The 12989-nt window shown below is 39.6% G+C and overlaps 1 protein-coding gene across 1 annotated transcript in view; it reads left to right on the forward strand.

Annotated features, from left to right (window-relative positions):
* Positions 1-12989, forward strand: part of GRAMD2B (GRAM domain containing 2B) — a 210067-nt gene that overhangs the window by 51172 nt on the left and 145906 nt on the right. The window contains exons 2-3 of the mRNA XM_054685142.2: positions 4595-4642; positions 5892-6156. The gene's annotated coding sequence lies outside the window, so the exon portion shown is untranslated. The remainder of the gene's footprint in view (positions 1-4594; positions 4643-5891; positions 6157-12989) is intronic.

Below are 12989 nucleotides of genomic sequence, written 5' to 3' on the forward strand. Positions count from 1 at the left end.
TCCAGGGAGTGGGGGAAAAAAAGTCAGGTACAGCATGAAATGGAAGACAGAAACATTACGTTATATTGCAGCTGTCCTTGTCCAATGCCATTAGACATTCTCAGCACTAAGAATTAATATAACTACAGCCTATGATCAGCTGTCTTCTAGTCACAGATTTGACATCTAAGAAATACAACTTACTAGAGGTAAGGATTTGGGTTTTAGAAGGCCAGAGCCTGATGACATGAACAATCCTGTCCCAAGGGATGGTTCTCTGTAATAGAATCAGGTTTTCCACCCAACACTATGTTTCTCATTTTTTTTTCCAAGTAGTGAATTCAAGTAGTGATTAGAGCTGAATCATACATACTGATACTTCAAAATGATATATTACCGTGTACGTGTTACTTGGGGGTATTCCCTATGTATTTGGGTGCACTCTCTCATTTTGGAAATATCAAATGATTAAATCCTCATAAAGTGGCCCTTTACAAGTAATCCTTCAGTTTTTATTGACTTATATATTTACTGGTGTTCTTGACCCTGGTTTCACTGTTCATTCATATAGCACAAGTTAAAACATGTTTGCCTGATTTGTTCCTCAAATTAGTAAAGCAAAGGAGAGTAACAATTTAGTAAGAATACAGCAGCAAAAGTCTAATGGTGTGGTTTGGGCTTAGAAACTAATGCTGAAATTGGTGAGGCTTTTTGTCAGATCTGTTTGAGTTTTGTTCTAATTTTTGTTTTTTTGGTGGTGATCAATGGGAGTTATAATGGAGAAGCATGACTAGTTATAAAATTGGAGAGTCACTAACCATGAGATTCTAGTATATAACCTAATATTTTTGGCCCATGAAAATTCCATATGAATGCATTCATACTTGTCAATGTCCTCTAAAACTCCCTGCAGTTTGATTGAGTAGCCTTTCAAAGAAACTCTAGAAATGTCCTTCTCTAGCCCTGGTATGCTATGAACTTGAAAGTCTCCACTGTGTGTGCTGGCTCCTAACAGGCAACACTATTGCACTATTGTGCAAATGCAGAAACATCTGCTGCAGCCACTAACGGCTTATTGAAAATGTCTAGCCAATCCTGCAGCAGACCCCCTGCCCCCATTAGAAAATATGCTGGCAGTCAACAGAAACACAGTAAAACTTGGAGAGCTTCAGGAAGCAGGAAAAGACAGTGAAGGGCTTTGGGAAAATAAATAAAACCCTCTCAGCCACGTTGTAGGATTGGCCATTTGTGGTTGCAGAGCCTTCATTAAAAGGTTTCCATTTTCTATACCCAGTTGTTTCCCCATAACCTTACAGGTTCAGACTCTACCCTTTCACCACCTAACTACCTCAACCTCAAGAGGAGTAATCCACTTTTATACTACCTGTTCACCTCACTATTCAAAGCAGCCTTATAAATACTCAGTTTCCCAGAGTACATGGGAGAGGATATGTTTTAAAATTACAAGCAAATGCTGGGAAATAGTTAAGTTGGTGCTGTGAGTAGGCAAACTTAGAGAAGGGCCGGACTGAAAGGCAGGCAATCAGACCATTCATTGCAGGACCTCCACAGGCACAAGGGGATAAGGTCCCAAGCTAAATTAAGGTCAATAAAAATTGGAAGACTGTTCCCAGGGGTGGGAGACTGTGTTGAAAACAGAGTGCTAAGTGTGGGGCAGTTATTTGCTTCGGGTTCCTTGGGAAAAACAAACATTGTGGACCTTGCGATGATGCCTTTTCCTTTCTCACAACAGCTCACTGAGTACAATCAATTGGATATGACCTACTCGAAGTCATTGTGTTATTATAGCTTTTCATTCCTTTTGTTTTACTCCTGGAAGATCCCTCCTTTCTCCTTCACCTTATGTTCTCATTCCCATCCCTCATGGCATTCAAGTAACATCATATTGGTTTCGATTATTTGATTGAATGCAACATAAATGAGTTCTAACTTTAGCAAAAAAAAAAAAAAAAAGAGAGAGAGAGAGAAAAAAAGAAGAAAAAAACAGGCAGCGGAAATGGAGAAATAGATTAACTGGAAAGGCAAGATGAGTAGCCAGGTATAAGGAAAGATGAAAACCAGGGTAACACTAGAGAAATGATGGACAGCCTCTTCAAAATCACCAAAAGGATGAGTCAAATCCAACCATTTGGAGTCTTGTTGATGTTATTCTGCTCAGGATTCAAATTCCTAGGTGGGGTTATGTGCCTACCCTTGGGCAGACTAGGGCTGGGCCCTCAGATTGAGATTCCCATGGAGGCTGTGTGGAGTTGGCAAGGGGAAGGTCCCCAGTGCTGGTGGCAGAAGGTAGGCTGGGTGCTGGGCAGGCACTGCCCTTGACCATCCCCCACAACCACACCCAACATATACATGAAGCAATGGGATGAAGCTCAAAGAAACTACATGTCAGGCTCAGCTCCTAAAATACAAGTTTATCCAACTGCTCTTCACTTTATGTCTAAATACATCCTCTTCTAACAGTGCATTTGATACATTTCATTCCTTCCTTTAACATAGAAATTTCTCATTTCAGTATGTAGCTTTCACAGTGAACTGTCACCAGGCTTTAATTCCTGCCATGGTCTGAACATTTGTGTCCCTCCAAAGTTCATATGTTAAACAAATCCCCAGTGTCGTGGTATTCAGAGGTAGGGCCTTTGGGAAGTGATTAGATCGTCAGGGCAGAACCTTCATGAATGAGATTAGTGCCCTTATAAAAGAGACCCCAGGGAACCTGTCTGCCTCTTCCACCATGTGAGGACACAGTGACAAGTCAGCAGTCTGCAACTCACAAGAGGGCCCTCACCAGAACCCAACCAAGCAGCGACCCTAATGTTAGACTTCCCAGTGTCCAGAACTGACAAATAAGTTTCTGTTGTTTATAAGTTCCCATTTATAGTACTTTATAGCCCAAATTAGGTTACTAAGATGAATCTCCACTCTTGCCCGTTAAATAATTCTGATTAATTTTATCACAAAGACCAAGATATAGCTATAAAAAGTATCTCCCAAAAAAAGGCATTTTCAATCACATTAGTGCTGCCCAGTAGAATTTCCTGCAATAGTAGAAATGTTCTATGTCTGGGCCATCCAGTATGGTAGTTACTAGCCATATGTGGCTAGTGCAACTGAGGAACTGAATTTATTTAACTTCAGCTAATCTAAGTACAAGTTCAAATAGCCAAATGTTGGCAGTAGCTACCATCTTGGACAGTGCAGAAGAGATATAATATCCTAGAAATTCTTTTGGGGGTTCTGTCTGGCTTCTACACACTTCTACACTCATGTATTCCATCAATGTGAAGTGTTAAAGGCTAAACAAATATGTTTCTGAGAATGTTATTAGCACTCTGTACCAACTGTACAAATGTGGCTGAGAAACCTTGTAGCTAGTTGACTGGCATTAGGTCACCCAAAATCTAAACCATGCCCGAGCAAATACACAAGCTCCAGGAAGTCCCAGACTTTAGCTCTTCTTTCCACAGGTGTGTGACCTTTGGCAAATCCAGTTTTCTCCTTCTTGAAAAGAAGGGGACTAGACTGCATGCCCTGGGGTTCTCTCTTCCACCTCTAACAGCCACAGTTTTAATTTTTATCCCATTAAAATCTAGGAGCTGTGAAACAGAGGTTGTAAATATAAATGGCTACAGAGTCCAGTCTGGCAAATGAGTAAAACTTGCCAGGTGAGGACTGGAGCAAACCGGAAAACGCATGCTCGAGGCAATTATACAGCTGGGAACATCAGTTCATTTCAATATTCTGATTTTCAAAGAGACCTCAGGAATTTTTATTGTTGACATCTGAAGCAATTTATAAGAACATTTGTGAGCTACCCAAAACTCACCCAGGGTATGACATGGATTGCTTTAGATAGATTATAGCTCTGGAGCACTCCAACACTGTCCTCCAAGTGGTCCCCCTCCCAGCCGCCACCGCTGCCGCCACCGCCACCCCATTCAGAATTGTCTGACCTCTCCCACACTCCCATACTGTCTTCATTTTAAATTATTACTTCTAAAGTTTCCTTCCTGAGCTCCAAACATGATTTACATTAAAACGTTGGTTGTTAGATCAACCCACAACATCACGATTGTCAAGGTGGCTTTGTTTCTAATGACAAAAATTATCAGAATGTAACCAATGTCGACAGATGCCTCATCTCTCCTTAATTATTCGTGACGCTACCAACGAAATTTGAGCATAAAGGGAATTCAAGGCCTCTGTGATTCATTGAAGTTTGTGTTTTGAACAAGTTAGATTCAACTTAGTCTCAGATAAAATTGCAAATAGTTACTGCCCAGAAAAGTCTTAACTTTTCACTGAAGCATTAGTCAGCTACACAATCTTACTGCAGTAAAAAGGCATAACCACCAGGTGGCAGCATTATATCATTGAAGAAGCTCAGACCTTGAACTTGAGGTATGTTTATAAAAATTGTTTTGGCATCGTCTAGTCAATCTATATGACTTCTAGATTTCTTTCTTATTTTCAATCAGTTTTGAATATTATTTGACATTATTGTGGCTACAGCCATTCACCCTGAAATCAGCTTTAAATTTGTTAAATGTTCGGAGTTGCCAATACCTTGCTGATTATTAATCTGCTTGTCTTACAGGGTCCTGGGAATAAAAGATGCCGCATTTTGTAAGAGAAACCCTAGATGGTAAGATTTATGTTCTGGAACCCCAGGAGTACTGTATACTAGCTCAGGAGACAACCTAGATAATAAGCAAAGAATCTTTTGGAATACAGGAAGTGCACTTCTGTGTACTCTGGAAATAAACCTAAATTCAGATCTCAACTATAATGCCTAACAACCAGACCCCAACCAACTAAGAATCAGTTTCTTCTCTCATCCTCACTTTCACTCACTCATACATCAATTTTGTCTTTAGTCAGCCATGGGTAACTGCCATCTCCTCGCAATTCAAGACAAAGCAAAATGTATTTTACCACTGAATATATATACATGTATACACACACACACATACACACACATATCCATATCATTTTCTACCTAAAAAGAATTTCTTAGTATCACCATATATTCAGAAAGGGTTCTAATTCTTAATTGTTTCGAATGTTGTCTTAGTCCAAGCCTACTGCTATAGACAAATTTGTTCTTTATAAATTACCCACCCTAACAAAATACCTTAGGCTGGGTAATTTATAAAGAACAAATTTGTGTCTCATTTCTAGAGGCTGAAGTCCAAGATTAAGGCACTGGCAGGTCTGGTGAGTACCACTCTCCACTTCCAAGATGGCACCTCTTAGAGCATCCTCGTATGGATGCAGTGCAAACAGCATCCTCACACCTCTTACATAAGGATGCTAGACCCATTCACGATGGGCCCAACCTCATGACTTAATCACCTCCTAATATTAATATTATCGCATTAGTGATTAAGTTTCAACATATGAATTTTGAGGGGACACATTGACCATAGCAAATGTCCTCATTTAAGAAAACAAAACTTTCCATACCTTTTGCTCTTCCTGGCCCCTCCCTGCTTATACAATTAATTTGGCAGAAGTCCACATTTGGACTTGGAAATTCATCATTGGGAGAAGCAGTGCTGAAGCCCAGGAGCTGGGGATTTTGACTTCACTGACCCTTATGGCTCATCCTCACAGTAACCCCTCCCAAAATGGAGGGCAAATCTGCCCCATCTCCATTCTTAGAGGTGGCACAGAAGCAAATTTCTGGCAATATCGGAATAGCCATTTTTCTCTGATTCCAGCAAACATGAGTTCAGAAATAAAGCCAATTCTCAGAGCATCTAATATAAGCTTAGTAATATTAATTGTAAAAAAAAAAAAGTTTTTTATTCTTTTAATTTAATGAGACAAGAAGCTAAGAAGCTGATACAGTGGATCATTCAGGTTCTTAAGGATACCTATCTGCCCTACAGACCCTTAGAACATCTAAAAGAAGTTATGGACACTCTCTCCACCAAAAAGAAAAGAAAAAAGTCACCTGCACTGTAAAAGAGTACACATTTTCAGAGGACTTGGGAATTGGGGACCCACACTTAGCTTCCAAGAAGAGAACCTTTGGCACCATCAACCTGTTTCCTGCAAGAGCTGTGCTGTGCACATAGGACAGTATAACAGCACATGAAGTCAAGCAGAATGTGACCTACAATCGTTCTCTTCAACCTAAGTATCTACTTCCTAGTAAGTTGTTCGTTTGTCAGTTTTGTATTTTTTGTTTTCTCCAGACCAGAGCATCTGAGAGATGAGCAAAAAAACATCTCCTGAAAAGCCAAGTGAAGGTGCCAGCCTCACAGGTTTTGGGGGTTGGTGAAAAGGGAGTAGACATTCTGCGGGCAGTTTGGTCATCTACCTGGAGGCTTCAAGTTCTGCACATGCCTTGACCGACCTGGTGATTTTCCTTCTAGAAATGTATTCTAAAGAAATCATTGTGACCGCACCAGTGATGTAGCAAAGAACATTCACTACAGTGTTTTTTAAAATACTGACAAATTAGAAATAAGGTGTCTAACAATGCTGGCGATGTTAAATCAACTATGGTACATCCATTAAAGAAAATAATATGCAGGCTTTTATAACGGCTTGGTAAAGGTTATTGTACTGAAGTGTTTGATATATTACATGGAAAAAGCAGATTCTAGAATAATCTGTGCTATACAGAGATCATTATTTTGATTATATATCCTGGAATAATATCTATTTTGATTATATATCCTGGAATGATACATGCCAAATGGCTAAGAGTGACACCTCTAGGTTATAGAATTAGGGTTGATTTTATGTATTCTCCCTTTCTTCCTTTGATTATTTTTCTCATGTGTATTTTTCTATAATAAGTGTATAGTTCTGCGTAATAATAAAAAAAAAAAGCTAATGTCAGCTTGAGGCATAAGTGCATTCTGAGAATCCTTGCTCACCAAGGTCAAGGCCAGAAGCAGCAGGAAATTTGGAAAGCCAGAGATGTCAAAAATGAGCATCAACAACAAAATTAAGAAATCAAGACAACACCTATTGTGGCAAAGAGTTTCAAGGAAAAGACCAATTCCAGGAAGGAAGAATCAGAGCCTTCAGCAGGGTGACTAAGCCATGACAGGGACTAGAAAATCTGCTGATAGACAGGTGAGGTGGTGACTGATATTGACACCTGGCTCAGTTCCCCATTTTCTCCTACTAAAGGGATTCTTTATATATGAAACTTTTATATAAAGCTGATAATGAAATAAATCCAAGTCTCTATAGCTTCATAAATAGTGGTTCCAAAAGCCTAGCCTGTGGGAAAGATTTTTATTTTCAAATGCGTATCCCTGCCATAGTCCAGAAAAAAACTGCCACATGTGTGGAAGAGAAAACTCAGCCCTTTCCTAGAAAAGATTAATAGCAGGTGCCAGCTTTTCTGTCAATTGTGCTTTTTACAAAGGGACTTTGTTTCATGTAAGAATATTTGAACTTCTTTTGTAAGTCTGAGCACATTTAACTCAGACACAAGTTAAAAATCAGAATAGGTTTCTTGGATTTACAGCCTCAATTGATTTTTCTTCTATAAGCTGTGTTTCCAGGCTGTCTGCCTTTCCACAATAAGCTAAAGGGATCCAAGACTCCCAAAGCAGCACCCTGCAGGGATGACCCACAAACCTTATCAATGAAACTCTTTTTAAAAATTTAATAATCCCCATTTGCATGACTTAAAGTCTATCCCTTGTAACAATAGCTGTGGCCAAAAATTCCGTGTCAAAGATAGGGGTACAGTAATCTGACTTTATTTTTTGAGTTCCCATTTTACTAAGGTACTTGATTTTAGTAAATTTGGATTTCCTTCTTTTTCATTGGTTATATCTACGTTTGGGGGGGTTATATAAAGCCAACACCTTATGAGGGGGTCCCCCTGGTTCTTGTATCAGCATTCATACAGGTGTCCCCCAGGCTGCACACAGCTGCCCCAACGGCTGAGAGGATCCCACACTTCCATGTGTTGAGGCACGCCAAGAGAACCCTAATAAAGTGAGTCAAATCTGGGAAGCTGTAACTTCAACTTTAGGCCAATCCAAATATTTTCCCCAAACCAAACATTAAGTGTTCTATCCAAGTCTAATAAATTCAGTAAGTGAAAGACTCTACCTAAGAAGGGAAAAATTATTTCATACATTCTGTAACTAGTTATTATTTCCCTTACCCAAGTGTTTTTCCCAGATCTTTTTGTGCCTTTTAGCTCACTTTTATTCAACTCATAATTTTTTTTTTTTTTTACTTTTCAGTGATTCTAAATTATTCTGGAGTGTAATTAATGTATATTTAGCACGTATTTGTCTTTAAGTCACACTGGTATGTATGCCACTTTCCCACATGCATTATATCCCAGGGCTAACACTATTCTCTTATTATGACATTTTTGTACCCCTTTTCTCCTTCCAACCACACTGTAATAGATGAATGATAAATACAGCCATTCTGTCTTTTCCTTGTGATGGTAGCAGCACCAGAAAATGCCATCAGGGACATGAGCTCTGCACTCTGGGGGCTGGGTTTGAATACCAGCTCAGTTACTTACTAACAGGGTGACCTTCCACAAATTGTTTGTGTTCTCTGTGCCTTTGTTTCCTCATCTGTAGGAAGGGGTCATAATAATACCTATCACACAAGGGTTGTTTAAAGGATTAAATGACAATATATATCAAGCACATGGAGAAGTGTATGACGCAAATATAGGCCATTTGTTGGAAACCCAAGAACTCAAGTCATAAAGCAGACCTTTCTAAAGTGAGTCATGTTTTCTCCTACTCCTCTATAAGAAAATATCATATACTTATATAGTTATGTGCATAACTACATAAGTGTTTTGGGTTTGACCAGAGACTGATATCAAATCACTCATGGCTAGAATAGCAAAGTGCTACAGAAACAAAAGGAGGGCAGGTGTAAACCTTTGTAATTAATCAAAATAGTAATATGACTCAAATTCTATATAACTACCCCAGGCAAATCTATTTCCGTAGGTAATTAAGACTTCATTTAAGAAGAATTTAACACCAATACACATCCTCTTTAGATGACAATGCCCATATATGTTTTCCCCTAAGAGTGTCTAAACTAAAGACTCACATAGAGGAAAAATCAAGTAATTCTGCATGCCTTCACTTGCATATTTCCAGAGGGCAAGCCTCATATTTTATAAAGAGTTTGTCAGGGTCGGGCATGGTGGCTCACACCTGTAATCCCAGCACTTTGGAGGTTGAGGTGGGCAGATCACTGAGGTCAGGAGTTCCAGATCAGCCTGGCCAGTATGTGAAACCCCATCTACTAAAAATACCAAAAAATTAGCCAGGCATGGTGATGCATGCCTGTAGTCCCAGCTATTCAGGAGGTTGAGGTAGGAGAATCACTTGAATCCATGAGGCGGAGTTTGCAGTGAGCTGAGATCGTGCCACTGCACTCCAGCCTGGGCCAGAGAGCGAGGCTCCGAGGCTCTGTCTCAAAAAAACAAACAAACAAACAAAAAAGCTGTCAGGCATATCAGGAGAGCTTACCCTTTTGACAAAACCCTAAACAAGGATAATTTGCAAGATATAATCCTTTGGTATTCTGGATATTGACTCAGGTTTGCAAGATAAAGTGTTAAGTTTTTGTTTATTTGTTGTTTGTTTTTTGTTTGTGAAACCTCCGATGAAAAAGTCACCAATCAGAGCTAGCCAAGTGATCCTAGCCTGGTAACTATGTGTGAATGATTTAAAATCCTTCCAAAATAACTCTCCCTGTTGTAAAGAGGTCTTCTGAGCCGTGGGCATTTCATTCATCATCTTTAGCATTTGCTGAAAAAAACAGTTAACTGTTCACCTCTCTCTAAAGATCAAATCCACTGTGTTCAAAACAAACTGCTTTCCTAGAGCTTAAAAATTGTTAACTTCTAAGTCCTAATGAAGATATATTAGTTCAAAAGCCGCAGAATAGAGGTCCCAGATACAGCTTTTGAGTGAATCCTGAGAAAGGTCAGTAAGGTCGTAGATAAGAGGTTTCTGCTGCCTTGAATCAATCCTTTAGCGTGTTCCAAGCTCTCTGCAGTCTGTGCTAACCAGCCTTGCCAGGTCGAGGAAGGGTTATCCATTGGAAATGACTTGCATCTGAGACAGCAACAGAACAAATGATTTTTCTTCCCTTAAAAGATGAGATTGTTCTACACTCCTTTCATACAGTGTGTTTAGATGGGAAGACCAAAATGGCAGCAGGAAATACTTTCAACAAAAGATGTAACAACAACTCTCATTTACTCAAGCCATCGGATGGCAAGTGGCTAAAAGTATTCTGCTGAACAAGGAGATACTCAGAAACATCAAGGTCCAGAAGAGCTCAAACCTCTGCTAAGTCAAGTAAAAGGGAAGATACTGCTTTGGAGGACAGATACTAGTTCCCTCTTTTCTCCCAGAGCCTCAAAGTGGTGTATATCTCAGTCAGAGGTCTTCACTGTGTCTTTACGGAGCAGTGAGGAGGAAATGATGTTTGGCACTCCTGAGAGATTTTCAGAAGACCACTCAGTAAGACCGTGGCAGATGAGAAAAAAAAAAGTTTTCCCACTTATGATAGCTACACTTCATTTTCTCCATCACGGGAATTGATCCTGGGTGCCACTACCAGATGGCACAGCAACAGAAGTTTTTTTTTTTAGAAAACAATGTGAGAAAGCAAAATATCTTCACCAGGGTCTTCATTGTCCTCAGGATACTCCAGGCCACACTAATCTCTTGACTCTTGGAAGCACAGATTCAAGTTGAGTAGTTTTCAAGCCTGGCTCCATAGAACCCCTTTAGGGAGTGAGAAGAGCCAGAAGGAACCCTGCCATTCTACCTCAACTTCCCCAGAAAAGCTCTAAATGTATCTTCTTAAAGGGGCCCATGATTTTAATACATAGACATTTTTAAACAACCTAGGCTAATCCTAACCCTTTAAGAATGAAGAAATGGAAGCAAAGAGAATCAAAGAAAAGTACAGGTGAAACAATGAGGGTGGAAATCAATATCTAAAGCAGGCAGCCAGAGCCCAGGGTCTAAAGAGGAGAAGGACATGTTTACCTAGGACCCAAAAGGATGGGTGCTTACAAGAGGTGGTTCCTCAAAAGTACATCATACAAACCCCTCAAGATGGACTTTAATATTGATTCCCTCTTTGAAATGCACCTCATTTTCTCATAATAGATAGCAGCGCAACTATTGATCTTTCATCATAAATATATTTATCTTCCTAAAAATTAACCTTAGTCATTCTTTTTCTTCTCTTTCAATTCCAAACTCTTTTCCTTGGCTATCTCTTCAACCCTCAACCCTTCTATAGGATTTTATTCTGAATTGGTAAAGTCAGTTTGGTCCCACACAATTACATGTAAATTGTATTATCCAACAGTATCAGTTCAATCTTACATCTGTGGCCAGCGTTGTTTTATGAAATTAGAATGAAATACTTTAAATATATATTAATATTTAAATATATATTTTAAGGAAAAAAGTACTTGAAATACTATAAGAGATAATATAAGACTTGGTTCCCTTCATAGGCTGATTCAATGAAACCAGATGATAAAAGGAATCGTATAGTTGGGAGGGTCCTTAATAGATCATGTAAGCCTCTACCACCTTCATAGAGCAACATTCTTAGACTCTACCAATGGGATCAACTTGAAAGGCATCCAGAGATAAGTTTTAAAACACCCTTAAAATTGTTCCCCAGCCATCTCTTCTCAGTTCAATAATTCCATTTCTACATTCTATCATATTTTTATTTTCCGTTTATCTTTTGATTCTTTTCTGTACTCCTCTTGATTCTGCATATCCCACTTACCTTGAAGTGCCAGACTATTTACTAGGTTTTAAAAACGGTCTGAATATAAAAGACTTTTTCTAAGCCCTTACATACTGCTTTTTTGAGACAGTCTACTCTGTTGCCGAGGCTAGAGTGCAGTGGCATGATCTCAGCTCACTGCAACCTCTGCCTCCCAGGCTCAAGCAATTCTCACACCTCAGCCTCCCGAGTAGCTGGGACTACAGTTATGTGCCACCATACCTGGCTAATTTTTGTATTTTTAGTAGAGATGGGACTTTGCCATGTTGGCCAGGGTGGTCTCAAATTCCTGGCCTCAAGTGATCTACTGGCCTCAGACTCCGAGTGTGCTGGGAATACAGGCATGAGCCACCACGCCCAGCCCTATATTCTTAACTGGACATGTGAGTTGCTTTTCTTCAAAAATTACCCAAAAGTCTATTAGCAAATAAATATTATTATTAACATTTTAGTATACTACATATATTCCCAGTTTTTTCTGTGTAGATACAGATTTAGAATATTATTGCTCATGTTTTTGTAAACTTATTCAACAACATATTTTGGAAATCTTTCTGGGTTGTTAAAATAGGTCAACATTGTTTTCATGCTTTTATACTAACCCATTATATGCCTACAACAGCATTTAGATCCAGGATAGATTCTGCCTTCCAAGTTGTTCATCTTTAGTCTCATTCAGGGTGTTCTTGATTGTTCTAGTAATTTCCTAACCGATCTCCTTGTTTGCTTTTCCCTCTATAAGCCATTATCCAAATGGTTGCTGATCTTACCTTTCTAAAACACAGGGAGGATCACATTTCTCCCTTTTCACAATTCTTCCACTGCTCTTTAGGTTAAGATCCAAATTCCTTCCCATGGCATTCAACATCCTCCAAAATCTAGCTCTAGCTTGGATTACAATAAGGTCTCACTCTGTCACTCAGGCTGAAGTGCAGTGCCACAATCTCAGCTCAATGCAGCCTCAACCTCCCAGGCTCAAGTGATCTTCCCACCTCAGCCTCCCAAGTAGCTGGGACTACAGGTACATGCCACCATGCCCAACTAATTTTTGTATTTTTAGTAGAGATGGGGTTTCACCATGTTGCCCAGACTGGTCTTGAACTCCTGGCCTGAAGCCATCTGCCTGCCTCAGTCTCCCAAAGTGCTAGGATTAAAGGCATGAGCCACCACCGTTCCTGGCCCAGCCTCCCCTTCTT

This window comes from Pan troglodytes, chromosome 4 (genome assembly GCF_028858775.2).
Source record: "Pan troglodytes isolate AG18354 chromosome 4, NHGRI_mPanTro3-v2.0_pri, whole genome shotgun sequence".
Lineage (NCBI taxonomy): Eukaryota > Metazoa > Chordata > Mammalia > Primates > Hominidae > Pan > Pan troglodytes.